The sequence below is a fragment of the Sus scrofa genome, chromosome 10, assembly GCF_054392235.1.
Source record: "Sus scrofa isolate SSC_HxYL_T2T_F1_AM1 chromosome 10, Sscrofa_HxYL_maternal_Yorkshire_Landrace_v2.0, whole genome shotgun sequence".
NCBI classification, from domain to species: Eukaryota; Metazoa; Chordata; class Mammalia; order Artiodactyla; family Suidae; genus Sus; species Sus scrofa.
In genome coordinates this window covers 13,440,627-13,467,738 of record NC_139392.1, presented here as the reverse complement: position 1 = coordinate 13,467,738, position 27,112 = coordinate 13,440,627, and the positions used below count along the sequence as shown (strand labels likewise).

At 48.6% G+C, this 27,112-nt stretch overlaps 2 protein-coding genes across 2 annotated transcripts in view; one reads left to right on the top strand and one right to left on the bottom strand.

Moving 5' to 3' along the window:
- DISP1 (dispatched RND transporter family member 1) overlaps positions 1 to 27,112 on the bottom strand; it is a 1,033,384-nt gene that overhangs the window by 763,747 nt on the left and 242,525 nt on the right. The gene's annotated exons all lie outside the window — the stretch shown is intronic.
- The window catches only part of DUSP10 (dual specificity phosphatase 10), a 58,563-nt gene continuing 55,116 nt past the window's right edge, over positions 23,666 to 27,112 (top strand). Inside the window, exons 1-2 of the mRNA XM_084979181.1 lie at positions 23,666 to 24,350; positions 24,849 to 25,641. The gene's annotated coding sequence lies outside the window, so the exon portion shown is untranslated. The remainder of the gene's footprint in view (positions 24,351 to 24,848; positions 25,642 to 27,112) is intronic.

Genomic DNA, 27,112 nt, shown 5'->3' with positions numbered 1-27,112 from the left:
GCGCACTGGACCACTTTCTACCCGCCCTGCTCACTGGGTCTGCCTCGTCTCCTCGAGCTGGGCTGACAGCATCTGATGACCCGTCACCCTTGGCTCTTCCATCCCTCTTCTCATTGGGAGAAAGGCTTTCTGGAATCATCAGAAACACTTTTGCTCTGGTTCCCTGCCTGACATGAAGTGGGCTCATGGCTCTCTGAGGAGAAATAGCATTTGTAGCCAGGCGTGGCAGATGCTCATGGGCCTCTAGTTGAATTTCTTGATTAGGGCATCGAATAAAATGTGGGTGAGCTCTGAGCATTTCTGTGTGTTTATCCCGACCTCTGAACCTTTACCTCTTTTCTCACAGCAACTTACGACGAGGAAAGAACCTGCGACTCTAGAGGGAAGGTATTTAAACTTAAAAAATAAATTTGAATTAAATAGTCGTGATTGCTCTGGGCTCATGATTCTTCTTCTTCTTCTTCCTTTTTTTTTTTTTGGTTTTCTAGGGCCGTGCCCATGACATATGGAAGTTCCCAGGCCAGGGGTCTAAGCACAGCCACAGCTGTTGGCCTATACCACAACTACAGCAACGTGGGATCCGAGCCACATTTGCAACCTACACCACAGCTCATGGATCCTTAACCCACTGATTGAGGCCAGGGACCGAACCCGCAACCTCATGGATACTAGTCAGGTTCACTACGGCTGAGCCACAGTGGGAACTCCTCAGGCTACTATTTTCAGACAAACTGTCTTTGCTTGAATAACCAGGAAATCATGACTACTTTTAACTGCCTCCTGCCCTTCCTCTGGTCACGTGGGTTTGCCTTCCACCCAAGGGGCCTGGACCGAGCTTGGCGGCAAGAGGAATGGACTCTAAGAGATTTGTCAAGAAGTTTATCTGGGGCTGTGGCGATGGCCCTTCCCAGCGAAGGAAATACACAGGATATTTCCAGAGACTTTGACGGCAATGCCTTAAACCCTGAGGTTACAACGCAGGCTTCCTTTAGTTGGCATTTAAAGGCACACGGTGCTCTGGAGCTCCCCGTATACACACGTGCCCATGCAGGTGAGATAGCCCCGAAGCAGCACAGGAGGCCTTAGGTGGTGAGATGCTGAGCACTGCTGGGACCTCCTGTAGCAGGTGAAGAGTCAGTCAGCACTCAGTGAAGGAGTGCAAAGCCTCACTTTGGCGTAAACACGGACACTGGGGAAAGAGGCTCTCAGGCTAGTTAATATTTTAATAGCGGGGAAGTCAGGCTTTGTGTTTGTTTGTTTCTTGCTTTTTTGGAGGCATTTGGAAGTTCCCAGGCTAGGGGTCGAATTGGAGCTGCAGCTGCCGGCCTGCACCACGGCCACGCAATGCTGGATCCTTAACCCACTGAGCAGGGCCAGGGATTGAACGCGCATCCTCCTGGATCCTAGTTGGATTTGTTTCTGCTGAGCCACAACAGGGACGCCTTGTTTGGTTTTTAAAGCAGTGTCGAGGAATGGGTTGGGCTGGAGGGCAGCAGCTAGAGGGGACTGTGGATGCGGTTAAGAGCAGAAACAGAGGACACATCTAGGTCCGGGGGATTTTTTATTGTCCTCTGGGTAAACAAGGCCCAGACAGTGCATTTCACCATCATCTGCATTTTGCTGCTTGTTTGTTGATTTCTAGACTTTGGCAGGCTCTTCTGCAGCCTGGGTTCGCATGCCTGGACCCCGAATATAGTTGTGCGTGGGCGCTCCTGCTCTCCGTGCGCATAGGGTCTTGTCTCAACTACCCAGTGCTCCTGTGACCTACAGGAAGCCCCCTCGGATCCTGGCTCTGCTAATTAAGTGAATGCCTGTGCTGGAACTATGTAAACAGGCTGAGCACAATTTCCAGAGCTCCAAGGGCCTAACTGCTATCTTTTGCAAGGACAACTGTCATAGCCAGCCCCTTTGCTGGGAAGAGAATGAAAGAGATGGGAGAGAAGAAAGCCCATCGTTAACAGCACAGGTAACTGTTATGTACCTGGGATTTGGTATACATGTATTTCAATGGCTTATTATGTTGGGAAGAATGTTTTCTTATCTTCAGGACTGTTCAGCAGAACAGAGGAAAGAGTCCCACTGTGACATTTACTATCTTGATGCAGGGCCCTAATCATAGCGATGGGAGTTCCATGTGGACCAGAGTGTTATGTGGACACAGGCTTCTTTAGTCTTCTGGTCTTGGCTGGACCATGTATGCAGGTGGATCCCGGGCTGGTCCCCAAGGGCTTCCTGCAGAAAGGCAGGCCTGAGGCCCATCGGCCAAGACTGAATCTTTGCAGGATTGGGACTTTGCAAATGTCATTCCAACCCCAATAAAAGGGATTTCCCCACTTCCTAGTTGAGATATGATGGCAGGTGGTGGGAAAGTAAGTCCATGGTGGCTCAGCGCTAACACACCTGACCAGTATCCATGAGGATGTGGGTTTGATCTCTGACCTTGCTCCGTGGGTTAAGGATCCAGTGTTGCAGTGAGCTGTGGTGTAGGTCACAGACGCAGCTTGGATCCCGTGTTGCTGTGGCTGTGGTGTATGTTATAGACGTGGCTCAGATCCCGAGTGGCTGTGGCTATGGCCGGCAGCTGTAGCTCTGATTTGACCCCTAGCCTGGGAACTTCCATAAGTGGCAGGTGTGGCCCTAAAAAGAAAAAAAGGATGTCTGGGGAACCTGAGATTTAAGGAAGCAGAGAATGCTCTGTCCTAAACCAGCTCAGAGCTTTGACGCAATAACGCGTGCTGTAACTCTGCACGGAAGCTCGAGAATGTATTAGAGAGTCTTTCTCAAACGCACTTGCCTCTAGACCCTTCTGACGGGCGGAGCTGTTTGCAGGATTAGTGTTCCGTGGGACACATTTTTAAAAATGTTTTTAGAGTGATACCCCCCCACACACTCCTCATTGATCTGTGGATCCTTTTCGAAAGACTGAACTTGGAACTTTTACCTAGGCCACGTTTCTCTAAAAACAGATTTGAGAATTATTCAGACATGGCCAGATCCGTTGCATTCCCAGACCTCCAAAAGATTGCATCCTGGCCATGGATTAGAAATCAAAGACGATTTGGAGTTCCCGCTGTGGTGCCATGGGCTCGGCAGTGTCTTGGGAGCACCAGGACGCAGGTTCGATCCCCGGGCCAGCACATCGGGTTAAGCATCTGCCGTTGCCGCACCTGCGGCTTCAGTCAAAACTATGGCTTGAATGGGATCCCCGTCCCCGGGAACTCCAAATGCCAAGGGGGAGGCCAAAAAAGAAAACAAGAAAGAAAGGGGAAAAAACAAGAAATTGAAGACAATTTATGTCAATCACAGGGCTTATCTTCGTGTTTTGACCATCGCTCAGGCTGTCAGCTGGCGGACCTGGCTCACGGAATGCATGTGGCCACAGCTGGGCCCTGGGGTCTCAGATTCCCGCCACGACCCCTCCCAGCAGCTAGCAGGCGCTCTTTCCCATGCTGTGCTGGTTTCAGCAAGGAAGGTAACCGACTTGGGGGAAATGGTCTCTTTTCATTCTTTTCCAATGTTTCCTTGGAAAAACGTCTGCTTTTGCTGGCCGGTGTACTCCACATGGCTCTGCTCATTCCTGCTCAAAGCTTTAGGTTTCAGGATGCTGGTTGTAAAGGTTGAATGGCCTTTGCACCTCACCCCTTTCGGTCAGGACGGCGGGTGGGCAATGCCGGTAAGTGCTTTCATCTGGACAATTCACGTATGTTGGGCTTTGGAACGCCTCGACGTTACTGCCTACTGGAGGGCAGGGGATTATTAGGGTGCAGCAGCTCCGTCCTGGGTCTCGGCTCCTGCATTCCTGTGATCCCATCACAATCACAAGGCAGCCTTTATTCAGCTCAGGTGACCTCAGTGCAAAGGAAAACCAGCCCGGCTTGCCAGCACCACTTAAGGAAGGTCAAGCCCATTGTCCCAAGCTTTTCTAAGTGACCTGGACAGGACTGCACAGGCAATTTTGAGTTTTCAGTGTTGAATAAATCTATTTCCCTCTCAGACTTCTCCATCTGTCTCTCCCTGCTCAAATCCGTGTGGCTAATCTCTCAAATTCCTTCTCATTTTAAGATGTACAGTGGGTTCTGTTTTCCTGGTTGGACCCTGGCTGATACAAGTACCCTGGAAAGCAGACTGCCTAGACGCAATCCTGCCCAATGCTCTCCCGCTCCCTCCCCTGAGAAGAGCTTCGTGCAGCGGAGGCAGGTGGAGTCTGGAAGGTGGCTGTTGTCCACTCGGGATCCACACAACCAATTCAGCCATCTGGAACTTAGAGAGGCCTGGCACATAGCTGTCTATCTTGGTCCATTTCTCCTCCAGTCATCATTCATTCATTCATCCATCCATACTATTCCTTTTTTCTTTTTAGGGCCACATCTGCAGCATATGGACGTTCTCAGGCGAGAAGCTGCCGCTGGCTGCTTACGCCACAGCCACAGCTACGCGGGATCCAAGCCGCATCTGCGACCTACACCACAGCTTGTTGCAATGCTGGATATTTAACCTACTGAGCGAGGCCAGGGATGGAACCCAAATCCTCATGGATACTTGTCGGGTTCTTAACCTGCTGAGCCACCACGGGAACTCATCCATCCATCCTGTTTAGAGAATGCTTCTATCGGCCAAAAATATCGCTAGAGACCCATTTAGGCGGAAGCAGGATGTGGGCTATGAAAAGCACAGAAATGCCTTCTAGTGTCAGAATTTCCCACCCCAGCTGTGTCCAGATGTGAGGTCTGGAGGGACCCGGGCGGCGAAATCACAAGCTTGGAGCTCTCGGCCCCAATGCCCCCAGGAAATTGACTACCGGGGTCAACTGCTCTGCTCAGGGGCCTGATGGATGGTGAAACAAACGCACCCCAGCACAAGCTTGGCAGAAAGGAGCATATTCCACATCTGTCTGCTGCACAGTGACTCCTCGCTGCTATCTACTGAGACCCGACCTCTCATGTCAATCAGCCGTGGCCTCTCTGGGCCTCAGCAGAGAATGGGCAGATGACAAACGGTGGTGGTGTATAACCAGAAGGCTTTAGAAATCTCTTTCTGAACGATCTGGGAAAAAATAGCAAATAGGAAAAAAAGCACACCTGCTCACAGAACAAGAACCCTCTTCATTGGAGTTCCTGCTGTGGTTCAGAGGGTTAAGGATCTGGTGTTGCAGCAGCGGTGGTGTAGATCGAAGCTGCAGCTTGGATTCAGTCCCTGCCCCAGGAACTTCCATATGATGCTGGTGTGGCCAAAAGAGAAAAAATATATATCTTAATGGATGGCCTCAGTGTCGTGCCCAGCATGAAGCCAGAGCCGTGCCGGGGGCTTTACACACGTGGCCTCATAATGTTCCCACAGCATTTGTTGATCCCTGTCTTACAGATGAAGGGTCTAAACCCAGGAACGTCTCTGTAATCTGACCCAGAACACGAAGCTCCCAAGTGGAGAGCTGGGGCCACGCCCGCGCCCACGGGATTCTGGAGGTCAAGGCCTTTCCACGGCTCCTCCCCCGGCTGCTATTAGTAAAATCTGAATTTTCATGTGAGCTTCCCGGGTTTCTGGGTCGCTTACCCACAGCGGGTCTGGAAAGCAGGCTAAGTCACTGTCATGGTGCCAGAGCCAAAACGAATGAGGAAAGGGAAGAGCAGGGCTGGAAAAAAACAAAACTGAACACCAGCAACAGGACAGGGCTGTGGGGGCCACAGTGGCTTTGCGGTTACCCAACCCCGCTCCTGCCTTTGAGGGACAATTATGAGTTCAGGCCATGCCCAGGGGCAGCAGCGGGAGTCAGGATGGCCTGGGCCGCCCCTCTAAGGTGTCCTCCAAGGGGTTCCTCATGACGGATGAGACGGTGCTGCTGGAAAGCCGTGGGATGGGCACAGCCACCTGCCAGCCACGCAGAGCCAGGTGAGCTGCCTACGAACTCCTCGAGCCTCTGCGTGCTGTCTGGAAGTGAGCCTATCAGGAATTCCTCCATCACAGATTTGTTGTGAGCATTAAATAAGGTAATATTTACAACACAAGCGCCTGCACGGCTATGCTACTCAAGGGTGAGTTTCTATTCTGAACATTTTTTTTCTTTCTTATGTTCTCAGGTGGCCCCAGAGCATTTATGAATTCTCCTGTGGACACCATGGGGCCCTTTCAAAACTGCTAGTGAGGAGCTCCTATCGTGGCCCAGCAGATTGTGAACCCGACTCAGTGTCCATGAGGACACGGGTTCGATCCCTGGCCTCACTCAGTGGGTTAAGGATCCAGCATTGCTGTGAGCTGTGACGTAGGTCACAGACACAGCTCAGATCCTGCATTACTGTGACTGTGGTGTAGACTGGCGACTACAGCCCTGATTTGACCCTGAGCCTGGGAACCTCCATATGCCACAGGTGCAGCCCTAAAAAGACCAAAAAAAAAAAAAAAAGAAAGAAAAGAAAAGAAAAGAAAAAGAAAAAGCCAATGGATCAGCAGTGACTGTTACAGCCAAGGCCTGTATGACCCCTGGACAATGCTGTGGGAACTCAGCTAATACCCTCCCCCAAGCGAAGGTGTCCCCCAAACTCTCATCCTGGGAGCAAGACAGTAGACTCTAAGCCCAACACAGTATTGGGGGTCTAGACAGGCTCTAGATGGGGTCCAGATGCTCCCAGAGCAGCTTCTGATTTTGAACTCTAAAGCGATGGCCATGTATTCTCTCTCTCTCTCTCTCTCTCTTTTTTTTTTTTTTAACTTTTTTAGGGCCACACCTGTGGCATATAAAAGTTCCAGGCTAGGGGTCGAATCGGAGCTGCAGTTGCCAGCCTACACCACAGCCACAGCAACGCTGGATCCTTAACCCACTGAGTGAGGCCAGGGATCGAACCAGCCTCCTCATGGATCCTAGTTGGGTTCGTTACCGCTGAGCCACAACGGGAACTCCAGGATGGGTTCTGGAAGCAGAGCAGACGTCCGTGCTGGGAGGACGGAGGACCCAGGGACTGGGAAGTGGCAGAGGTACTGGCACTGTCTGTCCTCTGCCTGCATGGCAGCTTCTGCCTCGTGGCCCGAGGATGTACAGGTCTGCCCATGACTGACTTCGATGTTCCTCTCTGTGAACTAACACTGGCCCCAGACAGAACTCGGAGCGTGGCCAGCAGGCTGGGCCCGGTGACCCAAGGCACCTTTCTACACGCCTCGCGGATCGGCACGAATAGTCCTCGCTCACGTTTCCACCCAATTCTCAACTTGCCCAGGTCCTTTCAACAACTTTGCCTCCTCAGACCTCAGAGCACAAGCCAAGGCTGGAGGGGAGCTGCGGGGTAACATGACTCAACAGACGGGAAGGTGGAGGCGCCAGCGGCCAGAAGGCCCCTGCAGACTCCCCTGGCTGAGTGCACCTCGCTGACCTTGGTCCGCGCACCCTGAGTCTGGAGTCAGCAGGGAAGCCCTGGCCTCGGCCCCCAACGTGCTGTGTGCCACGTGCCCCTAGGGTCAAGGGTCAATCTGGATCCTCAAGCAATGGGGAAAGACCCCAACCTTGCAAGCCCACCAGAGGACTTCCAACCCCAGCTCTGCACATTTTTCTGATTGTTTAAGATGTGCCTCAGCATCCTGCTCTTAGCATCCCTCCTATCCGGGAGCTCACTCTGCTCCTGGCTCTGAGCACAAGAGTCTCTGTAGGAGGTTCCCTGTCAGCCTCCTACGTCAGTCATTCCTTGTCATCAAATTGCCTAGATCCTGTCCGTGGCTTTTCCAGTGGTCACAATGCACAGTGGGACCAGTCTTGGATCCTAGGTGTCTTATTAGCAAAGGTCCCTTCCAGCCCAAGGTGATGAATGATCAGGTCCTCGCCCCAGCCAGGCGCTCTGGTTAGAGCTCAGTGGTCTTTGCAGGAGTGCGTGCCTTTCTGGGGTCCCTGCAGAGCCGGGCCTGCCTCCTTGTGGAGGTGAGGCTGCTGAGTAGACGCAGGAGGTGAGTGCGATCAGCTTGGACGGGCCCCTCTCTGCTGCTTCCTGTCCATGCAGGGATTCTAGGCGTCCTGGCTTCCTCCTGCCTTGTTTGTGGAGGACTCGTCTCCTAGGAAGATGCGGAACCGCCAGCCTTCTCGGAATGCCCACTGCGGGCCAGGCATGAGAGCCGGTGCTCCCTGCAGGACATTCTGTTGGGTGGACTCTCTCTCGCTGTGTGCAGATGACGAGACAAGTCTCCCAGAAGCAAAATCACTGGCGTCGGGGCCCCAGCACTCAGCAGCCTCTAGAGCTGGGCTTTGAATGCAAGCTTCCGGGACTCCACCGTTCATACCCCCAACCACGCTATCACCCAGGTAGGAGATCTGAAGCCTTCAAATAAAAGAGCTTCCTTCCCCCCGGGCAGAAATTGATAGAACAATGTAGCTGCTGAATGTTCTGGAAGGAAGATTTTGTTCCTTCAAGGTGTCCTGATGCCCAGAGTGGGAGGGGGCGGGTCGCCTGGGGGTGGTGGCCAGGCTGCCAGAAGGGACACCGCTTAGGGCGCAGGCCCCTCAGGGTGCTGTGCATGCTCAGAGGCCCGTCTGAGAGCTGGCCTGGTGTGTGGGCGACTGCTTCACATTTTGAAAATGTCCGTCTGTCTGGTTTCAGCCTGACTAATTTGCTTATGTAACCCCTGTGCCCCCTCTTGGGGCCCAAAGGCCCAGATTAAGAGTTTTATGAACGTCCTGCTGTGTTTAGTCTGCCGTACCTGAGAGGGTCCATCTCACTAGCCCAGATGGTGCCGTTACCACACACGTATCCTGCAAGGCGGGGATCCTATTGACATGTCTAACCAGTAAAACCACAGCCTCTGGCTTTCGCAAAAGGGCCTGGCACCAGAAGCAGGTGAATTCCCTGCTGCCCACACACCCAGGGCGCCCTCCCCTCGCTGAGGTTAGAGTCTCAGGGTTTGCACTCCTCTCTGCTCCTGGGGGCCAAGTTGGGTGCTGCTGGGGCTGGGGCGTGTGCACAGGGCTGGGGGGTGTGCACGGGGCTGGGGTGTGTGCACAGGCCTCATATTTAGCTCACCCCCCACCGCCCCCCCCCCCGGGTGTATGTGGGCCTCATGACTTCCTTACCGGCAGAAGAAGCCATGATTGTTGACTTTCTCTCTTCTCGTCTTGTTTCTCCTCTTCTTTAGAGAATGGTGATCCATCCTGGAGGACTCTTTCCAATCGGGCTTCTGACGGCAGTTCTGGGGAGTCTTCCCAACCAGAGCATGCTGGTCCCCACGGGGGATAAGAAAGATTACATGAACCCATGGGTTTCCCTGAGAGCCTCAGAGTGTCTCAGGTACCTCCCCTGCCCTCCCACCTCCTCCAGCTCTGCCACCTCCACAAGCAGGCAGCCCTCCGCTGAGCAGGTTACAAGTGCTCAAACATCATTCATTAATTAGATTTTCTTTTTGTCTTTGTAGGTCCATACCCGCGGCATATGGCGGTTCCCAGGCTAGGGGTCCAATCGGAGCTGCAGCTGCCAGCCTACACCACAGCCACAGCCACACGGGATCTAAGCCACATCTGTGACCTACACCGCAGCTCACGGCAATGCTGGATCCTTAACCCACTGAGTGAGGCCAGGGATCAAACCCGCGGCCTCATGGATACTAGTCTTATTCCTTTCCACTGAGCTATGATGGGAACTCCAACTAATTCGATTTTTAAGTCTATTGTTTTTTATTTTTCTATGGCAAGTCATTGTGATGAGCTGTTTCTTGTCCCTCCAAGAGGGTGTCTGTTGACGGAAGCCTTAAGTGCCTCTTCAGAGAGTCACCACACACTCTCACAGGGAGTCTTTTGAGGCACCGGCACGGGAGGCCCACCCTGTGGTCCTTCTTCACCCCTCTGGGCAAAGAGCTCTTTAGCTCGCTAGCTACTGGCAAGGTGCAAGAGGGCCCAGCGCATGGTGGGAACAACATGAGGACAAGCTCTTGAGACTGCGTTATGTGTGTATGTTGCATTTCTTTTTTTTAAATTTTGTTATCATAGTTGATTTGCAATGTTCTGTCAATTTCTGCTGTACGGCAAAGAGACCTGGTTAACCACTGATATGCATTCTTTTTCTTCCGTGATCCCCCATCATGTTCCATCACAAGTGATTCGATATAGTTCCCTGGGCTATAGAGCAGAAGTAGGTTGCATTTCACCATGGGTTCATGTTCGTTATCCCGCATGGTGCTCGCAAAAACCCTAAGGTTGATGTGGTATCTATGCCATCTTGCTGCTGTGAGTCGCAGGCATCGAGTGATTTGTGAAAGGAGCACAGGTAGTGGATGGTGCACTGGGCCTGGCACTGGGGTTTCTAACTCAGGAAATTGATGTTCTTCTAAGGAGCACTGCTTACGTGGCTCTCTAACTGGAAGCTATAAGAGCCACTTAGTATAGGGGTCAAAATGGCTCTAAGTGAAAATATGTATCCACAAAACACCTGTGAATGAACATTCAGAGCAACTTTATTCACAATAGCCAAAAGCAGGACACAAGTCTGATGTCCATCAGCAGATGAACAGATAAGCAAAATGAGAGATATATCCCTGAGATGAAATACTACTTGGCCATCAAAAGGAACAAAGTACTGATTCCTGCTGCAAAATGGATCAACCCTGAGGACATGGTGCTAAGTGAAAGAAACCACTCACAAAAGGCCACGTGGGTACTGTGTCATTCCCTTGTGTGAAGATTCCCAGGAGGCAAATTCATAGAGGCGAAAAGCAGATCCGTGTCTGCCTAGGACTGGGGGCTCGAATGGGTGCATTGGGAGGGGTGTTGATAATGGGTACAGATTTAGGAATGGTGACGAGGTCTTAAAATTGATTGTTTGGGTGGTTGCACCACACTTTGAATATACAGAAACATATTGAATTGTATGCTTCGAAAGAGTGCATCAGATGGTATGCAAACTATATCTCAATAAGTTGTTATTAAAAAATAAAAAACTGGTGTTCCCATCATAGCTCAGGGGAAATGAATCTGACTAGGATCCCTGAGGACACAGGTTCGATCCTTGGCCTTGTTCGGTGGGTTAAGGATCTGGCATTGCTGTGAGCTGTGGTGTAGGTCGCAGACACGGCTCTGATCTGGTGTGGCTGTGGCTGTGGTGTAGGTCAGTGGCTACAGCTCTGATTCTACCCCTAGCCTGAGAACCTCCACATGCTGCAGGTGCAGCCCTAAAAAGACAAAAAAAGACAACTGGCTCTAGGCAGTGGCCGTCATAACTTCCTCTGGCCATGGCTTCTTCCAGGGCTTCAAGACACCAGCCACTTTGACTGTGTCTCATGGTGAGAAATTCCTCCCACCTCTTGCCTGCTCCATGGTGAAGGAGAAAATTTGGCTCCTCCACATTCCCTACGGCAGCTAGAAGTACCTCCTGTGCTTCTCAAACATGAATATACGTTCAGATTGCCTGGTGGCCTTGAATTGCCAGTTCTGACCCAGCAGTTTCAGGATGCAGCCGGAGAAGCTATATTCCTAACAAGCTCTGAAATGATATTGAGGTTGCTGCTGGGGACCACGCTTTGGGACACAAGGGGGTAGACCCCATAACCAGGCAGTGGAAATATTTATTTTCCAGCTGTTGGCTTTGGCACATGAAGATACAGCCTTTGACTTCAAAATGCTAGGCTGTACATTGAATCAAATAGCAGGGTTTTTAAATACCAGCTCTGAACTGTCTTTTTTCTACTCTCCATCCAGTTGTTAGGTCCTTAGAGCAGAAGATTATTAACCATTGCTACCACTCAATGTGGTGCAAATTTTCAGTGTACCCAATCTTTGTGGAAAGCACCTAACAACTTGTTTGAATATTTTTTCTTTGCCCAAATCAAACTGGCTATCTGTTTCTGCATCATAGGGAAAACCCCAAATTATCCTAAGTCTGTGCCTCTTTAATTATGACTCTATATTTTAAATTTAGAAGATTCATTTCTATCTTCAAAACACCTAAGGAGGTTCAGAAGACCTCCACAAAAGGAGAAAAAGAGCCAAAGGAGTGTGGGCTTTTCCATGGGTTGTGATAGACTTACGTATACAACTTAATTTTTATTTAATAAGCCTCCGTGAACGTGGCTGCAACAAACAAGATGCTATATTTCTCTGTCAGAAGAGAGGAATATAAAGATGAGAAGATGCTGTCTGTGCCCCCAGAGGGGTCTGGAACCCAGAGAGAAAGAGAAAAGCTTACAGGAAAAGACAGAAATAAAAGGGAAGGAGAGGCGCTCCTGCTGTGGCACAGTGGGATCTCAACATCTTGGCAGTGCTGGGACGATGGTTCGATCCCACCTGGCACAGTGGGTTAAAAATCTGGCATTGCCGCAGCTGTGGCTTAGGTCACAACTGTGGTTTGGATCTGATCCCTGGCCCAGGAACTCCTTATGGGTGGCCAAAAAAGGGGAAAAAAAAGAAAGAGAAGGAGAGCTACAATTTGGGCAGAGGGAGTGTTTTGCGCCTGCTCTCACTGTGTGATGGGTTTGCTTTCCGGCTTCCCTTCAGATTTTGCTGATGTTGCTGAAAAGCTCAAGAAGCCGGGACATCCAAAGCCAAGCGCACAGCTTTGCAAAGGCGCACAGGAGAAATGGCGGTGCTGACCTTAAGCTCAGGGAGCCGTGCTTGCAAGCAGCCCTTCATCCTCCCCAGGCAGGCTGGGATCCTGGGCTCCAGGGCCTGCAGGCTTTTGAGGAACAGAAGGTGACTGGGTTCTAAATTTCAGAAGAGCCACGGATGCGGTACAACCCCCCCCCCCCAATCTCAAGTTCAAATTCCATTAGGTGTCTGACAGTCTGGCTTTGTCTACCTGCTGGGCCTTTATTTCATCTCTAATATCAAGGCGATTCTACTAACCTCTTCACAGGGATGAAGTCGGGAGGAAATGGGCTAAGTACAGAGAAGGGCTTCGTGAGCTGGAAGGCAGGCCAGGCTAGAGCGAGAATGATTCTTTTGCTCCCTGCCTCCCCCCACCAGGCTCGCCTGCCCCTCTCCTCCCCTGGGATTTATGAAAGCTCACCTGCCATCCAGTCACTGCTTAGTGCTGTCTCAGGACTCCACTGCTGCAGCTCTAAAATAAAGTCATTGACTGCATTTTGAAATTCTCTCTGTGTCAGAGAAATTCCCACCCCACAGCCGGTGAGATTTCTACCGGGGGCCTTCTAACTTCTCTTCCCTATGAATTAAAGTTTGCAGTTCAATTTTTTTTTCTTCTCTGGGTTTTGAGGCTAAGTCCTTATTTCCTGCCAGCTGGGAAACTAAAAGCTTGGAAACACCATGCTAACCCGGCTTTGAACTGTCATTCCCTTTCCATCATCCCCGTGCAGCATGGGAGTCGGAATCTAGTGCAGGTCCTATGGAGCCGGGGCCACATATCAGCCCCAACTTCCCAGCTTTTCAAGCTGATCAGTGCCAGTTTTCTAATTCCTGTTAACCTCCTCCAAATAATGAGCCAGACACTGGATAAATCCTTGATAGAAAAAAAAAATTTACCTTTTTGTTTGTTTGTTTTTAAGGCCACACCTGCCGCGTACAGAAGTCCCTAGGCTAGGGGTCGAATCAGAGCTGCAGCTGCCAGCCTACACCACAGCCACAGCAACCTACTTGGGATCCAAGCCACATCTGCAACCTACACCACAGCTCAGAGCAGCAACAGATCCTTAACCCACTGAGCAAGGCCAGGGATCGAACCCACATCTTCATGGATACTAGTCAGGTTTGCAACCTGCTGAGCCACCATGGGAACTCCTGGAAAAATACTATTTTTAAATATAATTGATAAAATAATAGTTGAGCCAGTAGAAACTTAATTGATAAAGGCTAGTGAACACTTCCAGAGGGGCTGCTGTTGAGAGTTTTTTTTTTTTTTTTTTTTTTTTTAATTCAACCATAATTAACCCCATCCCAAACTTGTTATATAAATTCTCACCTCTGGAAGATGAGACGTGCACACATTCTATACTATGCATGCATATATATGTGCTATGTAAATTCTTCCCCAGTTTCATTTGATGGATGTAGGCTAAAACTCTCCCCTCTGGATGGAGAGGTATTAAGAATTACTTCTGTAGTGTTTGATATTTGCAAAGTGACTTATTACATGGCTGCTCTGTTCTCTCCCTGATAAAAGAGAACAGAGAAGGAAGCCGGGGTTGTCCCAAAAGCTTAGAAAGCTGGTTTTTCCGTGTCCCATGCCGTGTGTACTGGGAGCCCTCTTCCCTGTGTGCAGCCTCGTTTCCTTTGGTGTTTGTAGCCAAGCATCTCTGGAACAGGGAGGACAACTGGGTCTACGTTTTAACCGTATACCTGAGACTGAAATCTTCTTTCTTGACGTAAGGCTGCAACCCTCTCCAGACTCCTTCTCTCTGTGAAGTTCTCCTCATGGGGAGGGGGTGGCACTGACAACAACGGTTTAGATCTTAGGAGACCTCGGTCCTGGCCCTTCCGCCTTATTAACTAGCTAGGAGATTTTTGTAAAGTCACTTTGCACTTCTTGGCCTCTGAGTTCTTTATCTGTCATACTGGAACGACAACACCCAATGGACTGGAGCATAAGGTTTCTTGGGAGAATAAAACAACAGGTAGGAAAGCCCTTGGGAAATACTGAAAATCCATAAGGTGGTGTTATCATTACCGCTATTTAAACCAACAGCTTTTTCCATCCCATCTCACCTGAACATGGAAGTGCCTTGGGCAGCAGCCCTGAGGTAGGTTTTAATCACAGGCTTTGTCTTGCCCAACAATGTGTTTAGAGGTTTCGACTACTTTTTCCTAATAGGCAAATAGCATAGGGGCTGAGGTGGCCAATTTTGGATTTAAATGGACAAGGATTTAAAGTCAGCCATTGAATAATCCATAGCACCAGACTATGGTCCCTGAGAAAAGAGAAACTCACAGAATGAAAGTCACACCTGCCCCAGCTCTCTTCCGGTGGAAAGTCTCACTACAGCACAGAGAATTGTAGCAAGAGCAGAGCACAAAGGAACCTCACACTGGAAGCTGTTAAAGGGGCTGGGATCCGTGGGGCAGGACATGGGAGAGAAGGGAGCTGTAATGAGAGGGTTATAACTCTATCTGGAGCTTCCCTATGAGTTCTTGGGTGAGGGATGGGGTGCGTTTGCACAGAAAGAGACAAAATGAGACTTAGACAGTAGCTGCTATGGGGTTGTAAGCAGAACAGACACCTGAGGACCAACCTGCTGGTAAATGGTGGGGGGCCAGCTTAGCCCTTGCTAATGCCGCTCACCCAAATGAGGTACCAGGAAAAACACACCCTAGAGGTCAGAACACATGACATAGAGTAGAATAAAACCTATTCTATCTCGCCTTAAAAATTCTTCAAACCAAGCCTAGACAAGGTCTGCATGGGAGACAAGGTTAGCAGTTTGAAACCCACGAAGATAAAAGCTTGGAAAACATCTTGATCTTTTTATAGCTCTTCCCTAACAAAGCCTAAACTAAAGCCTAAACTAGTTCAAAGTGGTTAACCAGTGCTTACTGTCCGGTTAACTAAAGCTCAACATGGCAAAGAATGAGAACAGAATCTGCAGACTCTACAACGCATATTAACAATGTCTAGCAGACAATCAAAAGTATTCAACATGAAAGGAGGTGGGAAAGGTGAATTACGGTCAAGAAAAGAAAATGTCAACAGAAACTGACCTCAGGATGCACAGGTGTTTGATTTAGCAGATGATTACTTTAAAGCATTTATTTAAAACATAGCCAAGAATTTAAAAGAAAGCATGCTCTTAATGAGCAAACAGAAAATATTAGCAGAGAAAAAAACCTATAAAATAGAACCGAATGCACATTTTAGAAGTGAAAATAAAATAATTGAAATTAAAAATTGACCTAAAGCCTTTAAAAAGGAAATTAGAGATAGCAGACTAAAGGGACAGTGGACTGAGCTGGAGAAATATAGATATAAATTATCCAACCAGCATAACAAAAGGAGGCAAAGGGTGAAAGAAAAATGAGCAAAGTCTCAGGAACCTGCAGAACGGCATTAAATAGTGCAACGAATGTGTCATTGCAGTGGCAGAAGAAAGAGTGAGAAGGGAGCAGGAAAAAATTTCTTAAGAAATAATGGCTGGGGGAGTTCCCGTCGTGGTGCAGTGGTTAACGAATCCCGACTAGGAACCATGAGGTTTTGGGTTCGATCCCTGGCCTTGCTCAGTGGGTTAAAGATCCGGCGTTCCCGTGAGCTGTGGTGTAGGTTGCAGACGTGGCTCGGATTCTGCGTTACTGTGGCTCTGGCGTAGGCTGGCAGCTACAGCTCCAATTGGACCCTTTGCCTGGGAACCTCCATATGCCACGGGAGTGGCCCAAGAAATAGCAAAAAGACAAAAAACAAACAAACAAAAAACAAAAAAGGAATAATGGCTGGAAAAATCCCAAAATTGACCAAAAGCATCCCTTACAAATTTAAGAAGCCTGAGAAACTTTAAGCGACATTTATACAAAGAAAACCACACTCAGGCACCTAATCACACCAGCCAAAACAAAGATCTTTCAAGCAAATAGGAAAAAAAAGAAAAGAGCTAATGAAGCCATGAAAACATGGAAGAAATGTAAATCTGAAAATTCTATGAGTCCAACGATACAACATTCCGGAAAAGACACATTGTAGAGTCAGTAAAAAAGATCAGCAGTTGCCGAGGGTCTGAGGGGAGTTGGGGACGGATCAATTAGAGGAACCGAGGGTGTTTTTAAGGCAGTGAAACTATTCTATGTGATACTGGACCAGCAGATACCTGACTCTGTGCCTTTGTCAAAATACATGGAATGTACCGAGGGACGTAAACTATGGGCTTTGGCCCCGAGTAATGTGTAAATCTTCATGCATCAACTATAATAAGCGTCTTATTCTGATGTAAAGTGTCCATAGTAGTGAAAACGGAGCAGGGGAGAGAGTACATGGAAACTAAAACTCAAAGTTAAAGTTGATGAGATTAAAAATTATTTACAGGGGAAAATAATACAAAATTCAGACTACTTCTTATTAGAAACAGTGGAGGCCAAAAGCCACTAGAACAATGCCTTTTTTTTTTTTTTTTGCTTTTTAGAGCCGCACCTATAGCATATGGAAGTTCCCAGGCTAGGGGTTGAATCAGAGCTGCAGCTGCCGGCCTACACCACAGCCACAGCAACACAGGATCTAAGCCACATCTGTAGCCTACACCACAGCTCATGGCAACCCCAGATCCTTAACCCACTGAGGGAGGCCAGGGATCCAACGTCTGTCCTCATGGATACTACTCAGGTTCATTAACCACTGAGCCATGACGGGCGGGAACTCCACTTTTTACTTTATTTTTTTTTTTTTTAATTTTTTGGCAGACTTTCCCACTCCAGGGATCAAATCTGTGTCACAGCAGCAGCCTGAGTCACAGCAGTGACAATGTTGGGTCCTTAACCCACTGAGCCACCAGGGAACTCCTGGAACAATACTTTTAAAGTCTAGCAAGCAAGATTTCTACATACCAAGAAAAATAACCTTCAAGAAAGGGGATAAAAAAATACTCTTTTAAGTAAACAAAGCTGAGATACATACTAAAAAGTTAATGTGGGAAATAAAAAAGAATAGAAAAATTGCTCAACCGAAATAAATTTTAAAAAAATTAGAGAAACTGGGGAACAAAAATAGTGGAAGGGAAAAAGGAAAAACACATAGCAAGATGGTAGTTTAAATTCAACTATATCAATAATTTCATTCAATGTAAGTGCACTGAACACTGTAATTAAAAGGTAGTAATTGCCTGACTAAATAAAAAAGGAACACCTAATTATATGCTGTCTAAATGCAAAGAAGTATATAGTACAAATAATATGCATAAAAATTGTGTATCTATCTATATATATTTTTTTCTTTTTGGGGCAGCACCTGCAGCACATGGAAGTTCCCAGGCTAGGGGTCGAGTCAGAGCTGTGGCTGCTGGCCTACGTCACAGCCACAGTAATGCCAGATCCAAGCCACATCTGCGACCTACACTGAAGTTTGTGGCCACACCTGATCCTTAACCCACTAAGCAAGGCCAGGGATCAAACCCACATCCTCGTGGATACTAGCTGGGTTCTTAACCCACTGAGCCACCACAGGAACTCCGTGTATCTATATTAATAATCAGGCAAAGTAGACCTCAAGACCGTGTTAGAGATAAATGGAAAGATTGCATAATAATGAAAGTCATCAGAAACATGTACAATCTATTTGTAAATGCAACTAATAACAGAGTTGATAAAGAATTTAGAAGCAAAACCTGACAGAATTAAAGGAAGAAATAGACAAAGTACCCTAACAGAAGCTTTTAACATACCCTCTATTAGCCAGGGATCTCCAAAGAAAGAGTGTGTGTGTGTGTGTGTGTGTGTGTGTGTGTGTGTGTGTATGTGTGTGTAAAGCAGTTTATTTAAAGACATTGGTTCATGGGATTGTAGGGGCTGGTGAGTATATAATCTGGAGGATAGGCCAGCAGGCTGGAAACTCAAGCAGGAGTTGTTGTTGTTGGGGTCTTGCCCTTAAGGCCTGTCAAGGACTGGATGAGGCCAACCTGCATTATGCCAGGGACTCTCCTTTACTTAAAGTCAAATTAAGTATCATACTTAAGGCCAGTCTCTGACTTCAAGTTCATCACATCTACAAAATACCTTCGGAGCAACACTTGGATTAAGTAGTGGGAGACTAGAGTCTAGCCAAAGTGACACATGGTGCTAGCAATTACCCACTCCGTCTCTGTAAAATTGATATACTATGTGGATAGGAATTCACTGGAGATAGAAAAACATCTGAAAAATAATATCAACCAACTTGATGAAATTGACCTTTGTAGAAGACTACAGCCAACACCTTCGGAAGAACTCCCACGGTAAAATTTCAACGATCTGCAAAGTAAAAATTTTAAAAATATCTCGAGATGAGACTCCATGAGTGAACGTCAGCAAAAGAAACAGACTGTAGAATCAGTTCTATAAATATATTAAATATTAGAATAATTGAACGAGTTAAAATGTGTTTAATATATTTAAGCTCACGAAATGTAAAATCAAAAGTATAAGTAAAAAAAGAAACTACTAAGGAAATGACCCAAACAAAACTTCTAAAAAAACATATATAATCCTTGTAGAGAGAGACCTATACAGTTGGCCACAACTTATTTTTTTACTTTATTGGTGCATTAACAATGTGCAAAAGCGATACACATTCGGTAGAACCTGTACTTCAAATTTTGAATTTTGTTTCTGTACTGTTCATCTGTGTTACATTTTAGGTTCCACATATCAGTGATACCATATGGTATTTGTCTTTCTTTTTCTGACTTACTTAATATGAGAATCTCTAGTTACATTCATGTTGCTGCAAGTGGCTTTATTTTGTACTTTTTTATGGCTGAAGAGTGTTCCACTGTCTATGTACCACATTTTCTCAGTCCATTCATCTGTCAATGGACATGTAAAGGGACTCACAGACAGGGAGAACAGACTCGTGGTTGCCAAGGGGGAGGGGGAGGGAGTGGGATGGACGGGGAGTTTGGGGTTAGTAGATGCAAATGACTACACTTAGAATGGGTATGCGATGAGGTCCTGCTGTACAGCACAGGGACCTGTGTCCAGTCTCTTGGGATAGACCTTGATGGGGGATAATAAGACAAAAAGAATGTATATGAAGTTATGACAGGGTTACTTTGCTCTACAGCAGAAATTGGCACAACACAGTAAATCAACTGTATTTTAATTTTTTTAACAAGTAAAAAAAAAAAAAGAAAGGAAATAATAGGGAGTTCCCACTGTGGCTCAGCAGCAACAAAACTGACCCGTATCCAGGAGGATGTGGGTTCGATCCCTGGCCTCACTCAGTGGGTTAAGGATCCGGCATCACTATGGCTGTGGTGTAAGCCGGCAGCTGCAGCTCTGATTTGACCCCTAGCCTGGGAACTTCCATATGTCGTGGGTGCGGCCCTTAAAAAAAAAAGACCAAAAAATTACATATATACCTACACTTGCTCTTCCATCATCTCTTTTTTCTCCACATCTTCCTTGCTCCGCTCCTGAAACCCACTCAGACCCTCCCTTGTGTATCCCCTCTAGTCCAAACCCCTCCTTCCTCTTTGCCCAGAGCCTCTTTGCTTCCATAGTAGCTGCCTGCTCCCGTGTCTCCACTTTGCGTTACCAGCCTCTGAAGATAACGCACCATTCATTCTTTCACTTTTGTACATGTGCAAATGAATCGAGCCTTTATACTCCGTACCAGGCCTTGAGCAACTTTTTCACTTTTCACTTCTACCCGATGAATTGGGTTCTGGTAGTTTCCTGATTTTACAAATAAGAAAACTGAGTGGTGAGGAAATGAAGTAACTTGCCCCAGGTTACACAGGAAGTAGAAGCTGCCAGCCTTGACCTCGGGTTGGTTGATTTCCAAGGCCATGCTCCTGGCTATTATGCCATCAAGTGATGGCAATCCTCCTTGTGACCTCTGAGCGACCTTCACACGAGGTAGGAGGCATTTATTGTAATGGGGTCACAGGACACCCAGCTGCACTTGAACATAAAGCGGGCAGCTGTGTTCCCTGTGGGGGGCAGGGGGACAGGGCCAGCCGTCCACTGTGAGGTGGTGCAGGGACCCAGCCCTGGCTGGGGGTGTTTTCCCCAACATGACAGATGGAGAGACTTGCTCTCATGTGTTAGGACAGGCTTAGGGGAAGAAGAAAACACTCCAGGAGACCTAGACAGATGCCTCAGGGGCCGGAATGGACATTAGGAAGCAGGGATCCCACCCACTGGGCTGGTGGGATGGTCCATGAGAAGGACACAGCAAAGCCAGGCCATCTAAGGGGCCAGGGCAGCAGCAAAACAGTTCAGGCAGGAGGGCGGCTGTGAAGGTGCTGCTGTGACAGGTGGGCCAGCACCAAGGAGTCCCTTTTTGAAAATCAGTCCATGTATTTGGTCATTGGTGACCTCTGCACCTCCTGTGTCCCCAGCCCGAGGCTTAGGACTGGGCCTTCGGGACTGAACCAAACTGTCCAACGTCTCTGCCCTGTGCAGGTTTAACCTGCCCATTCTCAAGGCAACATGACCGAAACGCATCAGATGGTGAGGCGGACATGAGTCTTAAGGAGCACACACCTAGAGCTGCCAAAAACCTTCACCAGGTGCCCCTTCTGGTGTGGGGAGGGCGCAGAAGATCCGGGCTGCTGGCCGCAGGCTGCCTCCAGCTTCACGGGTTGTAGTGTGGGGTCTGCTGCCCCCAGCAGAGCCTGATGCCCACCACCAAAGAGGACATAATCTTACGGGAGGACTTAGAGGAGCTGTGGGTGCAACACCCCAATCAGTTTAAGCTCTGGTTCACTCTGGATCAGCCCCCGAAGACTGGACCTACAGCAAGGGTTTTGTGTCTGCCGACATGATCCAGGAGCACCTGCCTGCCCCAGCAGAGGATGTGCTGCTGCTGCTGGGTGGGCCACCCCCCATGGTGCAGCTGGCCTGCCACCCCAACCTGGACAAACTGGGCTCCTCGCAGAAGATGCGCTTCACCTACTGAACATCCTCTCGTTTCCCTGGTCTTGCTGCTGGCATCTGCCCCCAGCCAGCACCTAGTGCTCTGAGCCCTAGATGCCTTTCCCAACAGTCCCAGCCTTTCTGTCTTACTCTGGAACTGGAATCTGAATGGTACCTGCAGGAACAACATCCCTACAGCCATCAAAAGGGCCAAGGCTGAGTCAGTCCCTGGAAGCCCCCACCCCCACCCAAACTCCCTGTGATGAAAGGTCCAGATCAGGTCCACAGAGCAGACATACCCGGGTCAGAAAGATGGAAGCATGTACAACTGTTCCAGGACTGGCTAGTTCCTTGATAGCCTCATACTCTGAGTCTGTGATGAAAAAATGTGTGTAATGGGTTTTCCTTAATATTAAGGGGTTGCAACTGTGCTTGGATCTGATCCCTGGCCTGGGAGCTCCACATGCCACAGGGCGGCCAAAAAAGGAAAAAAAAGAACAAAAGATCAAGGAATACATTTAACCAAGGACATGAAAGACCTCAACATTTTCAGACATTTATGAAGACCCTGAAAATTATGACACACATAAATGGAAAGATACCCTGTGCTCTTAGAAGAATTCACTTTGTTCAAATGTTCATTCTGCCCAAGGAAATGATACTTGAATGCTGGCCCCTCCCCAAATTCCAACAGTCTTTTCCCCAGAAGTAGAGCAAATCCTCCTATGGTTTGTGTGGAGCCACAAAGGACCCCAAGGAGCCAAAGCAACCCTCGGAAGGGACAGGAGGCTGGAGGCGTCTCCCTGCCTGACTTCACTCTGTTGTGAAGCTACAGTCACCAGCAGAGTGTGGAACTGGCTCAAAAACAGGTGCCTGGCCCAGAGCAAGAGGACAGAGCCCAGAATTCAACCCACAATGAGCGGGTCAGTGTGTTCATGACAAAGGGGCCAAGGCCACATCATCCCCACAGAAAGTGCTGCTGGGAAAACTGGATACCACGTACCATTTAAGGAGAGTGGACACCATCCACACCACACACAAAACAGACCAAAAACCCCCAACTTTCAACCTGGAGCCCTTCTTGCAGCCTCTGAAGGCGGACCCCCCTCTGGCGCACACGGGAAGCTGGAAGTTTCTGCTCAGCTTTTCCTCCTGTGCCAGCTGGTTGGCAGGAAACCTAGCTCCCGTCAGTGTAGATACAGCCTCTTGACATCCTAAAGCTGAAAGCCCCTCAAGTCCAAAGCAGACAGAGCTCTGCCAACAGAGATGCCGTCGATCGTCCCGATCGTCCCAGGGAAGCAGAAGCCACAGGCCCGAGGAGCCTCAACTCCCTTCAGCTACACAAAGCAGGGTCCTCCAGGGCCACGCCTGCCCCGTGGGTGCCACTACAGGAACTCCTAGAGGGCTTGGTTTGGTTTGGTTTTTTAGGGCTGCCAGAAGTTCCCGGGCTAGGGGTCAAATGGACTTGGTAAAATTAAGACTTCTACTCTGTGAAAGGCCTTATTCAGAAAATCAAAAGACAAGTCACAAACTGAGAGAAAACTATCTGCAAACACATATCGAACAAAGTATCTGCTTCAAAATATACAAAGAATTCTAACAAAGCAACTCCATTAAAAATAGGGAAAGCTCTGGAGTTCCTCTCGTGGCTCAGTGGTTAACGAACTAGACGAGAATCCATGAGGATGCGGGATCAATCCCTGGCCTCCCTCAGTGGGTTAAAGGTCCGGCATTGCCGCGAGCTGCGGTGTAGTTTGCAGAATCGACTTGGATATGGCATTGCTGTGACTGTGACATAGGCTGGCAGCTGCAGCTCTGATTTGACCCCTAGCCTGGGAACCTCCATATGCCGAGGATGCGGCTCTTAGAAAAAGCAAAAAGACAAAAAAAAAAAAAAAAAAAAAAAAAAAAAAGAGCGGCTACCAGTAGGGACACACCAAGGGCTCTGCACAGCCCACCCCTCTCGCTTTCTGGGAAAGGCCATCTGTATGGCCAAGCGCAGCCGGATGGGGGCTCCGAAGCCTGTCCCCATGGTCCCCACTCATGTGGTCCGGTGCAGGCCAGACGGAGGTGTGGAACTCCAGGAACAAGCACCTGGCACAGCACAGCACAGACCACCGCCAGACCTTTCAATTTGCGTGGGATGTGCGGGGCCCCGCCCAGAGGAAGTGACGTCAGGCCCTCGCGCCGCTGACGCCACCTCCCAGCGCCCCTCGCGTCGGCCCAGGTTGTGGACTAGGCGCTGCGTTCCCCCTGGCCCGGTCTCTCGGCCTTGGGGTCCTGGGCTTCTTTGGGGAGGGGTGAGAGCCAAGCTGGCTCTGCTGCCACCGGAGCAAGGCACCCAGGAAGTGCTTTGAGTTCCTGTCTCCGCATGGGAGTCGTGAATCTCTCCAGACTGCAGCCTGAGGTCCTGGCGCTTAAGCTGCAAGGGCGCCGCCGCCATGTGTTTGGCTTGAGGTTTCTAAACCTAAAAAGATCTCCGACTGGAATTGTCCGTAGCCCTAGGGTTGTGCTGCTAACTTGCCTCATTACAGGCAGCTGCAAACTGTGCAGCTTAGGAACATGTTCCTTGGATTCTCCCGGTAGCCTTTGGGAAAGGGAAGGAGCACTTACTAAATTCACTGGGAAGTGACAGAGAGCCTTTCCTTGGCCAGGCTGGACAGGTACCTGTGCCCTCTTCTCAACTAGTTCTCAACCTTGGCCTCTAAAGACTTCAACAAGCAGTAAAATGGTTTTGAACATCCAGTCCGCATCCCTAGGATGACTCCAGCTTCATTTAGAATGCCTGCCTGACAAAGCTCAAAATGCCAAGAGATTTGAGCGTTTGTTCAGCCAACGCCAGAAGAGAGTCTCTGCTCCTGAATGTCTCTAGGAGAGGAGGAGCCTACCTTCCATAAATTCTGCTTAGTGTCCCCAGGTGAGTCTCCAACTTTCTTTTCCCGATTTTTAAAAAATTTTCACTACCTGAATATATTGAGTCACCACACACACCCATTCCCTCTTTAAACTGCCCAGCCACTTCTGTACAAATCCAGGGTGAGTCATTTCATGCTTGACACATCCCTGTTTCAGTATATTATTGACAAAAATTTGCCATGATCACTTTACCTAGTGTCCAGCTTGATCTCTGGCATGAGCCTGGGAAAACTTTATAACCAGTCATGAAAATGGACCTATGGTGCATACACTTTAAAGACATTTCTGACTTTGGAGGCCACTTGGGGGGAAGCTTCTAGTCCTAATAACACTCTAAACCTGGTTGCTGTCTTCTTAGGAGTACTGTAGTTAAGGAAATAAATCAGGAAGTTCCTGTTAAAAAAACAAAACAAAACAAACAAACAAACAAAAAACACGCAAAAGAAAACCCTTGGCCAGACTGCAAATATTTATAATCACATGCTTCTTGGCTTCACAGAAAAAGTTGATTCTGGAGTCCTTTCAAAGATGCCCCAGAGAAGAGTTCCCTCTGTGGCTCAATGGGATCAGTGGCATCTCTGCATCTCCAGGACACAGATTTGATCCCCAGCCCATCACAGTGGAACAGTGTTGCCACAGCTGCAGCATGGGTCACAACTGTGGCTGGGATCCCATCCCTGGCCCGGGCGGGAACTCCATCTGCCCTGCAGTGGCCCAAAAAGAGAACAAAACAAAACAGCAAAAGATGGCCTGCCTGTGTGTACAGTGGAATTTGAATAACCAAAGGTGTGCTTAGGCCCAGCTCTCCAGACATTCACCCAAGACAGAACAGGAAGTCCCAGGGAGCAGGTACTAATGAGGTGGCCTCGTTTCCATGACTACCACTCTAACACCTGGTGGAGTGACTGGTTCCACGAGTTGTATGATAGTAAAGCTATTCCAGACCCTGGCATGAACAACTGCCTAGGAGCAACGACCAGAACTCAAGAGTCGCCTGCATTGCTTGTGTCACGGACCTCTTTGGCGACTTCGCACAAGTCAGTTCACTTTTGTCAATTTCATGCCCCTTTCTTGGAAAAAGAGAGGATGCCTTAAACCACAGCTAGGTTCCCTTCCCAGCCTGACATAGTGTCCTCTGCAAGGGTCCACGAAGGACGTCATTGCTGGGCATGAGTAGGAATGGAACGTGGTACGATGCCTGCCGGATGCAGAAGAGAAGGCGTCCAGTCTGCCCAAGGGTCCCATCTCTGTGACATCCCCCTGTGCCGGGACCACTGGACAAGTGATAAATGGTAAGTACCACTCACGGGGGAAATATTGTATTTTCTTCTCTGGGTGTAAGGTCACCCTGTTGTGACCATGTGTATAAAGACTTGGGGTGTGTATGCAGGTGGCCCCGCAGAGAAAGAAGTGTGCCACGTGAGTGAATTCCCAACAAAGCCAAGCTTATTGCTGCAGACCTCAACACGCCTCTCACCAGGGCTAACCTATTTTCCTCGGGGCTGGCACGAGGAACACCCACTGGGATTCTGTGCTGAGCTCTGGTGATAGGCTGTGGCAAAGAGGATAGGTCTGACCCCAGATAACTAGGCACTTTAATCTTTAAAGCTTTAGATTTTTTTGCTTCCTTGCTTCTTTGTTTGTTTGTGTTCTTCCCTCTGCCATCTGCTCGCTCAGTGCCCTAGCTTTTTAGTTTTGATTTGCATTTGTCTGTTGCATGCACGAAGGCCTGGTGGAGGGCCTGAAGGCAAGGCCATGCTTCCCCTGGGTTTGTTATCTGAGTTTCCTGACAGCTCCTTTCTCAGAATGAGGCTTTTGTAACTTCCTCTCAGAATGACAGAGCTGCAAGGCCCATCTTCCCTAGTTACTTGAGTAGGAAAGCCTGCATTTAGAAATCAGGAATTAATCCGTGAGCGAAACAACTCCTGTTTTAAATAGAGAGGCTATGGGCATTGTGGGAAAATCGGGTATTGTCCAATCAGGAGAGGGCCTTGCTCTCTGAGTTGTGAATGACCCCTCCCTCCTTGAACTTCCTGTTCTCTTATCTGCAGATGAGAATAGGAACACGCTGCAGAGCAATGTGAAGTTCAAACGCTATAGTGTGTGTGAATACACTTGGTTAAGGACAAGGTGGAATATAATGGAAACTATTATTATGACACACCATTGCGCTATAGTTATTTGTGGGCCGAACTCATGCTCTACACTGTAAGCTATTTTAGGACGGAACGTTTGCCTTAGATCCAAGGGTGACATAGGAAATATTTAACAATCGGCAGGACGTCAGCCAATCAGGTTGGACACTGACCTAATCAGAACAGAAGTTGGCTGTAAACAGCCAGAATGCTGAAGCCAAGGGCTCAGACCAGCCCTGCCCACACCATGGATGCTTCCAGCAGGACTAGTACAGTGCCTTGTTTAGTAAAAGGATGCGCTGTGAATGAATTGAAAACAGTATCCGCTTTAAAAACATTTCTCACAAAATTGTTAGAGGAAATGCTAACGTAAAAAACATGAACTACCCCCCCCCTTATTTCCCCAAGATTTCTCAGTGGTATATGATCGATCCCTGCCCTATTTGACTTCCGAACAGAATAGTTTTTCCAAGTTCAGTTCCAGGGACGAATCCCTGAACACCTGAAGCCTCTTTTCTTTTACCCGAGTTACAGAGTCATTAACCCAGACTTTTGAGAAATGTTATTATTAGAACTTTAATCACCCATGTCCTCCTTTTCAGTTCTTCCTAAAATTACTTTCTGGCAA